Source organism: Gorilla gorilla, chromosome 12, assembly GCF_029281585.2.
Source record: "Gorilla gorilla gorilla isolate KB3781 chromosome 12, NHGRI_mGorGor1-v2.1_pri, whole genome shotgun sequence".
NCBI classification, from domain to species: domain Eukaryota; kingdom Metazoa; phylum Chordata; class Mammalia; order Primates; family Hominidae; genus Gorilla; species Gorilla gorilla.
Genome location: NC_073236.2, coordinates 21667 through 37035, shown reverse-complemented (window position 1 = coordinate 37035; position 15369 = coordinate 21667).

Here is a 15369-nt window from a genome sequence, read left to right as displayed (position 1 = left end):
GTAATGTAATCATATAGAATAGAATATTATGTACAATATATAATATATAACCTATAAATTATATATCATATATAATGTATATCATGTATTTTATATCTTGTATTATATAATATGTATCATATCTTATATATATCGTACATTACATGTAATAGATATCATATATTATATGTTTTCTATCATATACTATATGTTATATATCACATATTATCAATAATATATATCATATGTTCAATGTAACATATATCATACATAACATAATATATAGCATATGTTATATAATATATAACATGTTATATAATATATAGCATATATCATATAATATATATCATATGTCATAGTATATACCATACAAGTTATATATAACAGAATTTTATACATTATATATAATATATAATATATATGATATATTTTATAAATCATACATAAAATATATCACGTATTATATATCATATATTATATATAACATGCATCACATTACGTTTATCATATATTTTATGTAATATATATCATTTATTATGTTACATATCATATATTATGTTTAATATATCATATATTATCTGTTATATATCATATACTATATGTTATATGTCAGATATTATCAATAATATATATCAAATGTTCAATGTAATATATATCATACATTATATATTATATAGCATGTTATAAAATATATTTAATGTATTATATAATATATTGCATATTTTACATAATGTATATAATATATCATATTATATACCATATATCATATAATATACACCATACATTATATTACATATATCATATGCTATATAATATACGTCATATATCATATTTATCATAGACAGTATATATTACCTATAATACAGTATTTACATAGCTTACACTATATAATTTAAATATTATATAATATATTATATATTTTGTTTAACCTTTAATATGCATAATGTATATATTATATGTTTTATATAGGATATATTTGATATTTTATATATATTATGTATTATATAAAACATATAACAGATTATATATATTATATACATGTCATAAAATATATTATATGTTGTAGATCATGTTGTAATACACATATTATATATTAGATAAAATATATAATATATAGATTATATATATTACATATAATATAAATAATATATATTATGTGTAGTATATAGTGTCATATAATATATATGACATATAATATATGTAATATATAATCAATATAACACATATATATAATGTGACATTATATTTTTATGTATATTATGAGATATGATATATTATATATATTATACTATGCAGATATAATATATTATATAATATATAATGCATATATATAATACATATTATTTATATAATTGTTTTTAGACAGGGTCTTGTTCTGTTGCACAGACTGTTGTGCAATGGCTCCGTCTTGGCTCACTGCAATCTCTGCCTCACGGGTTCAAGCGATTGTCCTGCCTCAGCCTCCCAGGTAGCTGGGACTACACCATACTGGGACTACTCCAGCTGCCACCATGCCTGGCTTATTTTTTTAGTGTTAGTAGAGACAGGATTTCACTGTATTGACCAGGATGGTCTTGATCTCCTCACGTTGTGATCCTCTTGCCTTGGCCTCCCAAAGTGCTGGGATTAGAGGCCTGAGCCAAGATACATCTTTTTTAAATGAAGAAAAATTTCAAAGGTACTCTGCTTGGTACAATAATCAAGTAAATAAATTGAGGAATAAAACATAACCATGAAACATATTGATAACTGCATATGGAAAATACAGAGGATAATGTTTCAAAAAACATATTTGGAAAGCACTAACTAATCATTTGAAGAGTTTGCATTTGACAGGCCAGTATGAACATACCTTGAATGCAGCAACACAGGTTCCACATGAGAAAAATCAAAATCAGGGAAAATGAAACCAGAAAGGTTCAATCTGCTCTGAGCATTGAAAAACTCAGCACAGACAGTGGCACTTAGGACCAAGGGCGGGAGATCCCTAATCCCATCACCATGGCGATAGGGCATAAACATTCCAGGGTGAAGGCACAATCCACATTGTGAGGTCCAACTGCTGCCAGGCAGTCAGGAGTGCTTTCACATGTACAGGAAAGTCATTGAAGGCTCAGTGTTTTCCTTCAAAAACTGAATCCCAAGCCCACACATTACTATGCTGTACCTCTTAAAATAAGTTATGAGATGGGAAACAGGGCACCCCCAAATATATATATATATATATATGTGTGTATATATATATAATTTATATAATGTAATATATATAACTTATATAATATGTATAACATATGTATAATTTACTTTTACATCTTGCATGCTTATATTATGTACAATATCTTAGGTATAATATAAAATATAATGATATGTTATTATTATATACAATATAGTACATATAATAATATATATTACATGTAACAAAATATATAATTATATACTTAATTGTACAGTTAAATATATAATTATGTACAATATAATAATATATAGTATATATAACATATAATATCTAATATATCATATGTTATATAATATAGAATATCATATGTATAACACAGTATATAATATATGAAATTTACTCTATGATATAATATATGATGTATTATATATTACGTATAATATGCAACATATTATACATATGTAATATATTAGATATTATATAACATAATGTATTATATATTAGATATTATATAACTTATAATGTATTGTAAATTATATAACATATTATATACTATATCCTATTATAATATATATTGTAATATTCTATACGACATGTATTAAATTAAACGTTATATAATATATTACATTATATATGGTAATACAATATAATATATAATATATTGTGATGTATTATACATAATATATTATGATATAATATACGTTAAATATTAAGATATTTTACATAAAACATGTAATGTAATCATATAGAATAGAATATTATGTACAATATATAATATATAACCTATAAATTATATATCATATATAATGTATATCATGTATTTTATATCTTGTATTATATAATATGTATCATATCTTATATATATCGTACATTGCATGTAATAGATATCATATATTATATGTTTTCTATCATATACTATATGTTATATATCACATAGTATCAATAATATATATCATATGTTCAATGTAACATATATAATACATAACATAATATATAGCATATGTTATATAATATATGATATGTTATAAAATATATAGCATATATCATATAATATATATCATATGTCATAGTATATACCATACAAGTTATACATAACAGAATTTTATATATTATATATCATATATAACATATATAATATATTTTATAAATCATACATAATATATATCATGTATTATATATCATATGTTATATATAACATGCATCACATTACGTTTATCACACATTTTATGTAATATATATCATTTATTATGTTACATATCATATATTATGTTTAATATATCATATATTATATGTTATATATCATATACTATATGTTATATGTCAGATATTATCAATAATATACATCAAATGTTCTATGTAATGTATATCATACATTATATAATATATAGCATGTTATAAAATATATTTAATATATTATATAATATATAGCATATTTTACATAATGTATATCATATATCATATTATATACCATATATCATATAATATACACCTTACATTATACTATATATATCATATGCTACATAATATATGTCATATATCATATTTATCATAGACAGTATATATTACCTATAATACAGTATTTACATAGCTTACAGTCTATAATTTCAATATTATATTATATATTATATATTTTGTTTAACCTATAATATGCATAATGTATATATTATATGTATTATATAGGATATATTTGCTATTTGATATATATTATCTATTATATATAATATATAACAGATTATATATATTATATACATGTCATAAAATATATTATATGTTGTAGATTATTTTGTAATACACATATTATATATTAGATAAAATATATAATATATAGATTATATATACTACATATAATATAAATAATATATATTATGTGTAGTATATAGTGTCATATAATATCTATGGCATATAATATATGTAATGTATAATCAATATAACACATATATATAATGTGACATTATATTTTTATGTATATTATGAGATATGATATATTATATATATTATACTATGCAGATATAATATATTATATAATATATAATGCATATATATAATACATATTATTTATATAATTGTTTTTAGACAGGGTCTTGTTCTGTTGCACAGACTGTTGTGCAATGGCTCCGTCTTGGCTCACTGCAATCTCTGCCTCACGGGTTCAAGCGATTGTCCTGCCTCAGCCTCCCAGGTAGCTGGGACTACACAATACTGGGACTACTCCAGCTGCCACCATGCCTGGCTAATTTTTTTAGTGTTAGTAGAGACAGGATTTCACTGTATTGACCAGGATGGTCTTGATCTCCTCACGTTGTGATCCTCTTGCCTTGGCGTCCCAAAGTGCTGGGATTAGAGGCCTGAGCCAAGATACATCTTTTTTAAATGAAGAAAAATTTCAAAGGTACTCTGCTTGGTACAATAATCAAGTAAATAAATTGAGGAATAAAACATAACCATGAAACATATTGATAACTGCATATGGAAAATACAGAGGATAATGTTTCAAAAAACATATTTGGAAAGCACTAACTAATCATTTGAAGAGTTTGCATTTGACAGGCCGGTATGAACATACCTTGAATGCAGCAACACAGGTTCCACATGAGAAAAATCAAAATCAGGGAAAATGAAACCAGAAAGGTTCAATCTGCTCTGAGCGTTGAAAAACTCAGCACAGACAGTGGGACTTAGGACCAAGGGCGGGAGATCCCTAATCCCATCACCACGGCGATAGGGCATAAACATTCCAGGGTGAAGGCACAATCCACATTGTGAGGTCCAACTGCTGCCAGGCAGTCAGGAGTGCTTTCACATGTACAGGAAAGTCATTGAAGGCTCAGTGTTTTCTTTCAAAAACTGAATCCCAAGCCCACACATTACTATGCTGTACCTCTTAAAATAAGTTATGAGATGGGAAACAGGGCACCCCCAAATATATATATATATATATGTGTGTGTATATATATCTAATTTATATAATGTAATATGTATAACTTATATAATATGTATAACATATGTATAATTTTCTTTTACATCTTGCATGCTTATATTATGTACAATATCTTAGGTATAATATAAAATATAATGATATGTTATTATTATATACAATATAGTACATGTAATAATATATATTACATATAACAAAATATATAATTATATACTTAATTGTACAGTTATATATATAATTATGTACAGTATAATAATATATAGTATATATAACATATAATATCTAATATATCATATGTTATATAATATAGAATATCATATGTATAACACAGTATATAATATATGAAATTTATTCTATGATATAATATATGATGTATTATATATTACATATAATATGGAACATATTATACATATGTAATATATTAGATATTATATAACTTATAATGTATTATATATTAGATATTATATAACTTATAATGTATTATAAATTATATAACATATTATATACTATATCCTATTATAATATATATTATAATATTATATATGACATGTATTAAATTAAACGTTATATAATATATTACATTATATATAGTAATACAATATAATATATAATATATTGTGATGTATTATACATAATATATTATGATATAATATACGTTATATATTAAGATATTTTACATAAAATATGTAATGTAATCATATAGAATAGAATATTATGTACAATATATAATATATAACCTATAAATTATATATCATATATAATGTATATCATGTATTTTATATCTTGTGTTATATAATATGTATCATATCTTATATATATCGTACATTACATGTAATAGATATCATATATTACATGTTTTCTATCATATACTATATGTTATATATCACATAGTATCAATAATATATATCATAAGTTCAATGTAACATATATCATACATAACATAATATATAGCATATGTTATATAATATATAACATGTTATATAATATATAGCATATATCATATAATATATATCATATGTCATAGTATATACCATACAAGTTATATATAACAGAATTTTATACATTATATATAATATATAACATATGTAATATATTTTATAAATCATACATAAAATATATCACGTATTATATATCATATATTATATATAACATTCATCACATTACGTTTATCATATATTTTATGTAATATATATCATTTATTATGTTACATATCATATATTATGTTTAATATATCATATATTATATGTTATATATCATATACTATATGTTATATGTCAGATATTATCAATAATATATATCAAATGTTCAATGTAATGTATATCATACATTATATAATATATAGCATGTTATAAAATATGTTTAATGTATTATATAATATATCGCATATTTTACATAATGTATATAGTATATCATATTATATACCATATATCATATAATATACACCATACATTATATTACATATATCATATGCTATATAATATACGTCATATATCATATTTATCATAGACAGTATATATTACCTATAATACAGTATTTACATAGCTTACAGTCTATAATTTCAATATTATATTATATATTATATATTTTGTTTAACCTATAATATGCATAATGTATATATTATATGTTTTATATAGGATATATTTGCTATTTGATATATATTATCTATTATAAATAATATATAACAGATTATATATATTATATACATGTCATAATATATATTATATGTTGTAGATTATTTTGTAATACATATATTATATATTAGATAAAATATATAATATATAGATTATATATACTACATATAATATAAATAATATATATTATGTGTAGTATATAGTGTCATATAATATCTATGGCATATAATATATGTAATATATAATCAATATAACACATATATATAATGTGACATTATATTTTTATGTATATTATGAGATATGATATATTATATATATTATACTATGCAGATATAATATATTATATAATATATAATGCATATATATAATACATATTATTTATATAATTGTTTTTAGACAGGGTCTTGTTCTGTTGCACAGACTGTTGTGCAATGGCTCCGTCTTGGCTCACTGCAATCTCTGCCTCACGGGTTCAAGCGATTGTCCTGCCTCAGCCTCCCAGGTAGCTGGGACTACACCATACTGGGACTACTCCAGCTGCCACCATGCCTGGCTAATTTTTTTAGTGTTAGTAGAGACAGGATTTCACTGTATTGACCAGGATGGTCTTGATCTCCTCACGTTGTGATCCTCTTGCCTTGGCCTCCCAAAGTGCTGGGATTAGAGGCCTGAGCCAAGATACATCTTTTTTAAATGAAGAAAAATTTCAAAGGTACTCTGCTTGGTACAATAATCAAGTAAATAAATTGAGGAATAAAACATAACCATGAAACATATTGATAACTGCATATGGAAAATACAGAGGATAATGTTTCAAAAAACATATTTGGAAAGCACTAACTAATCATTTGAAGAGTTTGCATTTGACAGGCCAGTATGAACATACCTTGAATGCAGCAACACAGGTTCCACATGAGAAAAATCAAAATCAGGGAAAATGAAACCAGAAAGGTTCAATCTGCTCTGAGCGTTGAAAAACTCAGCACAGACAGTGGCACTTAGGACCAAGGGCGGGAGATCCCTAATCCCATCACCACGGCGATAGGGCATAAACATTCCAGGGTGAAGGCACAATCCACATTGTGAGGTCCAACTGCTGCCAGGCAGTCAGGAGTGCTTTCACATGTACAGGAAAGTCATTGAAGGCTCAGTGTTTTCTTTCAAAAACTGAATCCCAAGCCCACACATTACTATGCTATACCTCTTAAAATAAGTTATGAGACGGGAAACAGGGCACCCCCAAATATAAATATATATATATGTGTGTGTATATATATATAATTTATATAATGTAATATATATAACTTATATAATATGTATAACATATGTATAATTTTCTTTTACATCTTGCATGCTTATATTATGTACAATATCTTAGGTATAATATAAAATATAATGATACGTTATTATTATATACAATATAGTACATGTAATAATATATATTACATATAACAAAATATATAATTATATACTTAATTGTACAGTTATATATATAATTATGTACAGTATAATAATATATAGTATATATAACATATAATATCTAATATATCATATGTTGTATAATATAGAATATCATATGTATAACACAGTATATAATATATGAAATTTATTCTATGATATAATATATGATGTATTATATATTACATATAATATGGAACATATTATACATATGTAATATATTAGATATTATATAACATATAATGTATTATATATTAGATATTATATAACTTATAATGTATTATAAATTATATAACATATTATATACTATATCCTATTATAATATATATTATAATATTCTATATGACATGTATTAAATTAAACGTTATATAATATATTACATTATATATGGTAATACAATATAATATATAATATGTTGTGATGTATTATACATAATATAATATTATATAATATACGTTATATATTAAGATATTTTACATAAAATATGTAATGTAATCATATAGAATAGAATATTATGTACAATATATAATATATAACCTATAAGTTATATATCATATATAATGTATATCATGTATTATATATCTTGTATTATATAATATGTATCATATCTTATATATATCGTACATTACATGTAATAGATATCATATATTATATGTTTTCTATCATATACTATACGTTATATATCACATAGTATCAATAATATATATCATATGTTCAATGTAACATATATCATACATAACATAATATATAGCATATGTTATGTAATATATAACATGTTATATAATATATAGCATATATCATATAATATATATCATATGTCATAGTATATACCATACAAGTTATATATAACAGAATTTTATATATTATATATAATATATAACATATATAATATGTTTTATAAATCATACATAATATATATCACGTATTAGATATCATATATTATATATAACATGCATCACATTACGTTTATCATATATATTATGTAATATATATCATTTAGTATGTTACATATCATATATTATGTTTAATATATCATATATTATATGTTATATATCATATACTATATGTTATATGTCAGATATTATCAATAATATATATCAAATGTTCAATGTAATATATATCATACATTATATAATATATAGCATGTTATAAAATATATTTAATGTATTATATAATATATAGCATATTTTACATAATGTATATAATATATCATATTATATACCATATATCATGTAATATACACCATACATTATATTACATATATCATATGCTATATAATATATCTCATATATCATATTTATCATAGACATTATATATTACCTATAATACAGTATTTACATAGCTTACAGTCTATAATTTAAATATTATATTATATATTATATATTTTGTTTAACATATAATATGCATAATGTATATATTATATGTTTTATATAGGATATATTTGATATTTGATATATATAATCTTTTATATATAATATATAACAGATTATATATATTATATACATGACATAAAATATATTACATGTTGTAGATCATGTTGTAATACACATATTATATATTAGATAAAATATATAATATATAGATTATATATATTACATATAATATAAATAATATATACTATGTGTAGTATATAGTGTCATATAATATATATGACATATAATATATGTAATATATAATCAATATAACACATATATATAATGTGACATTATATTTTTATGTATATTATGAGATATGATATATTATATATATTATACTATGCAGATATAATATATTATATAATATATAATGCATATATATAATACATATTATTTATATAATTGTTTTTAGACAGGGTCTTGTTCTGTTGCACAGACTGTTGTGCAATGGCTCCGTCTTGGCTCACTGCAATCTCTGCCTCACGGGTTCAAGCGATTGTCCTGCCTCAGCCTCCCAGGTAGCTGGGACTACACCATACTGGGACTACTCCAGCTGCCACCATGCCTGGCTAATTTTTTTAGTGTTAGTAGAGACAGGATTTCACTGTATTGACCAGGATGGTCTTGATCTCCTCACGTTGTGATCCTCTTGCCTTGGCCTCCCAAAGTGCTGGGATTAGAGGCCTGAGCCAAGATACATCTTTTTTAAATGAAGAAAAATTTCAAAGGTACTCTGCTTGGTACAATCATCAAGTAAATAAATTGAGGAATAAAACATAACCATGAAACATATTGATAACTGCATATGGAAAATACAGAGGATAATGTTTCAAAAAACATATTTGGAAAGCACTAACTAATCATTTGAAGAGTTTGCATTTGACAGGCCAGTATGAACATACCTTGAATGCAGCAACACAGGTTCCACATGAGAAAAATCAAAATCAGGGAAAATGAAACCAGAAAGGTTCAATCTGCTCTGAGCATTGAAAAACTCAGCACAGACAGTGGCACTTAGGAACAAGGGCGGGAGATCCCTAATGCCATCACCACGGCGATAGGGCATAAACATTCCAGGGTGAAGGCACAATCCACATTGTGAGGTCCAACTGCTGCCAGGCAGTCAGGAGTGCTTTCACATGTACAGGAAGGTCATTGAAGGCTCAGTGTTTTCTTTCAAAAACTGAATCCCAAGCCCACACATTACTATGCTGTACCTCTTAAAATAAGTTATGAGATGGGAAACAGGGCACCCCCAAATATATATATATATATATGTGTGTGTATATATATATAATTTATATAATGGGATATATATAACTTATATAATATGTATAACATATGTATAATTTTCTTTTACATCTTGCATGCTTATATTATGTACAATATCTTAGGTATAATATAAAATATAATGATATGTTATTATTATATACAATATAGTACATGTAATAATATATATTACATATAACAAAATATACAATTATATACTTAATTGTACAGTTATATATATAATTATGTACAATATAATAATATATAGTATATATAACATATAATATCTAATATATCATATGTTATATAATATAGAATATCATATGTATAACACAGTATATAATATATGAAATTTACTCTATGATATAATATATGATGTATTATATATTACGTATAATATGGAACATATTATACATAGGTAATATATTAGATATTATATAACATATAATGTATTATATATTAGATATTATATAACTTATAATGTATTATAAATTATATAACATATATATTATATGCTATTATTATATATATTATAATATTATAGATGACATGTATTAAATTAAACGTTATATAATATATTACATTATATATAGTAATACAATGTAATATATAATATATTGTGATATATTATAAATACTATATTATGATATAATATACGTTATATATTAAGATATTTTACATAAAATATGTAATGTAATCATATAGAATTGAATATTATGTACAATATATAATATGTAACCTATAAATAATATATCATATATAATGTATATCATCTACTATATATCTTGTATTATATAATATGTGTCATATCTTATATATATCGTACATTACATGTAATAGATATCATATATTATATGTTTTCTATCATATACTATATGTTATATATCACATAGTATCAATAATATATGTCATATGTTCAATGTAACATATATCATACATACATAATATATAGCATATGTTATATAATATATAACATGTTATATAATATATAGCATATATCATATAATATATATCATATGTCATAGTATATACCATACAAGTTATATATAACAGAATTTTATATATTATATATAATATATCACATATATAATATATTTTATAAATCATACATAATATATATCACGTATTATATATCATATATTATATATAACAGGCATCACATTACGTTTATCATATATTTTATGTAATATATATCATTTATTATGTTACATATCATATATTATGTTTAATATATCATATATTATATGTTATATATCATATACTATATGTTATATGTCAGATATTATCAATAATATATATCAAATGTTCAATGTAATATATATCATACATTATATAATATATAGCATGTTATAAAATGTATTTAATGTATTATATAATATATAGCATATTTTACATAATGTATATAATATATCATATTATGTACCATATATCATATAATATACACCATACATTATATTACATATATCATATGCTATATAATATACGTCATATATCATATTTATCATAGACAGTATATATTACCTATAATACAGTATTTACATAGCTTACAGTCTATAATTTAAATATTATATATTATATTATATATTTTGTTTAACATATAATATGCATAATGCATATATTATATGTTTCATATAGGATATATTTGATATTTGATATGTATTATGTATTATATATAATATATAACAGATTATATATATTATATACATGTCATAAAATATATTATATGTTGTAGATCATGTTGTAATACACATATTATATATTAGATAAAATATATAATATATAGATTACATATATTACATATAATATAAATAATTTATATTATGTGTAGTATATAGTGTCATATAATATATATGACATGTAATATATGTAATATATAATCAATATAACACATATATATAATGTGACATTATATTTCTATGTATATTATGAGATATGATATATTATAAATATTATATTATACAGATATAATATATTATATAATATATAATGCATATATATAATACATACTATTTATATAATTGTTTTTAGACAGGGTCTTGTTCTGTTGCACAGACTGTTGTGCAATGGCTCCGTCTTGGCTCACTGCAATCTCTGCCTCACGGGTTCAAGCGATTGTCCTGCCTCAGCCTCCCAGGTAGCTGGGACTACACCATACTGGGACTACTCCAGCTGCCACCATGCCTGGCTAATTTTTTTAGTGTTAGTAGAGACAGGATTTCACTGTATTGACCAGGATGGTCTTGATCTCCTCACGTTGTGATCCTCTTGCCTTGGCCTCCCAAAGTGCTGGGATTAGAGGCCTGAGCCAAGATACATCTTTTTTAAATGAAGAAAAATTTCAAAGGTACTCTGCTTGGTACAATAATCAAGTAAATAAATTGAGGAATAAAACATAACCATGAAACATATTGATAACTGCATATGGAAAATACAGAGGATAATGTTTCAAAAAACATATTTGGAAAGCACTAACTAATCATTTGAAGAGTTTGCATTTGACAGGCCAGTATGAACATACCTTGAATGCAGCAACACAGGTTCCACATGAGAAAAATCAAAATCAGGGAAAATGAAACCAGAAAGGTTCAATCTGCTCTGAGCGTTGAAAAACTCAGCACAGACAGTGGCACTTAGGACCAAGGGCGGGAGATCCCTAATCCCATCACCACGGCGATAGGGCATAAACATTCCAGGGTGAAGGCACAATCCACATTGTGAGGTCCAAGTGCTGCCAGGCAGTCAGGAGTGCTTTCACATGTACAGGAAAGTCATTGAAGGCTCAGTGTTTTCTTTCAAAAACTGAATCCCAAGCCCACACATTACTATGCTGTACCTCTTAAAATAAGTTATGAGATGGGAAACAGGGCACCCCCAAATATATATATATATATATGTGTGTGTATATATATATAATTTATATAATGGGATATATATAACTTATATAATATGTATAACATATGTATAATTTTCTTTTACATCTTGCATGCTTATATTATGTACAATATCTTAGGTATAATATAAAATGTAATGATATGTTATTATTATATACAATATAGTACATGTAATAATATATATTACATATAACAAAATATATAATTATATACTTAATTGTACAGTTATATATATAATTATGTACAATATAATAATATATAGTATATATAACATATAATATCTAATATATCATATGTTATATAATATAGAATATCATATGTATAACACAGTATATAATATATGAAATTTACTCTATGATATAATATATGATGTATTATATATTACGTATAATATGGAACATATTATACATAGGTAATATATTAGATATTATATAACATATAATGTATTATATATTAGATATTATATAACTTATAATGTATTATAAATTATATAACATATTATATATTATATGCTATTATTATATATATTATAATATTATAGATGACATGTATTAAATTAAACGTTATATAATATATTACATTATATATAGTAATACAATGTAATATATAATATATTGTGATATATTATAAATACTATATTATGATATAATATACGTTATATATTAAGATATTTTACATAAAATATGTAATGTAATCATATAGAATTGAATATTATGTACAATATATAATATGTAACCTATAAATAATATATCATATATAATGTATATCATCTACTATATATCTTGTATTATATAATATGTGTCATATCTTATATATATCGTACATTACATGTAATAGATATCATATATTATATGTTTTCTATCATATACTATATGTTATATATCACATAGTATCAATAATATATGTCATATGTTCAATGTAACATATATCATACATACATAATATATAGCATATGTTATATAATATATAACATGTTATATAATATATAGCATATATCATATAATATATATCATATGTCATAGTATATACCATACAAGTTATATATAACAGAATTTTATATATTATATATAATATATCACATATATAATATATTTTATAAATCATACATAATATATATCACGTATTATATATCATATATTATATATAACATGCATCACATTACGTTTATCATATATTTTATGTAATATATATCATTTATTATGTTACATATCATATATTATGTTTAATATATCATATATTATATGTTATATATCATATACTATATGTTATATGTCAGATATTATCAATAATATATATCAAATGTTCAATGTAATATATATCATACATTATATAATATATAGCATGTTATAAAATGTATTTAATGTATTATATAATATATAGCATATTTTACATAATGTATATAATATATCATATTATGTACCATATATCATATAATATACACCATACATTATATTACATATATCATATGCTATATAATATACGTCATATATCATATTTATCATAGACAGTATATATTACCTATAATACAGTATTTACATAGCTTACAGTCTATAATTTAAATATTATATATTATATTATATATTTTGTTTAACATATAATATGCATAATGCATATA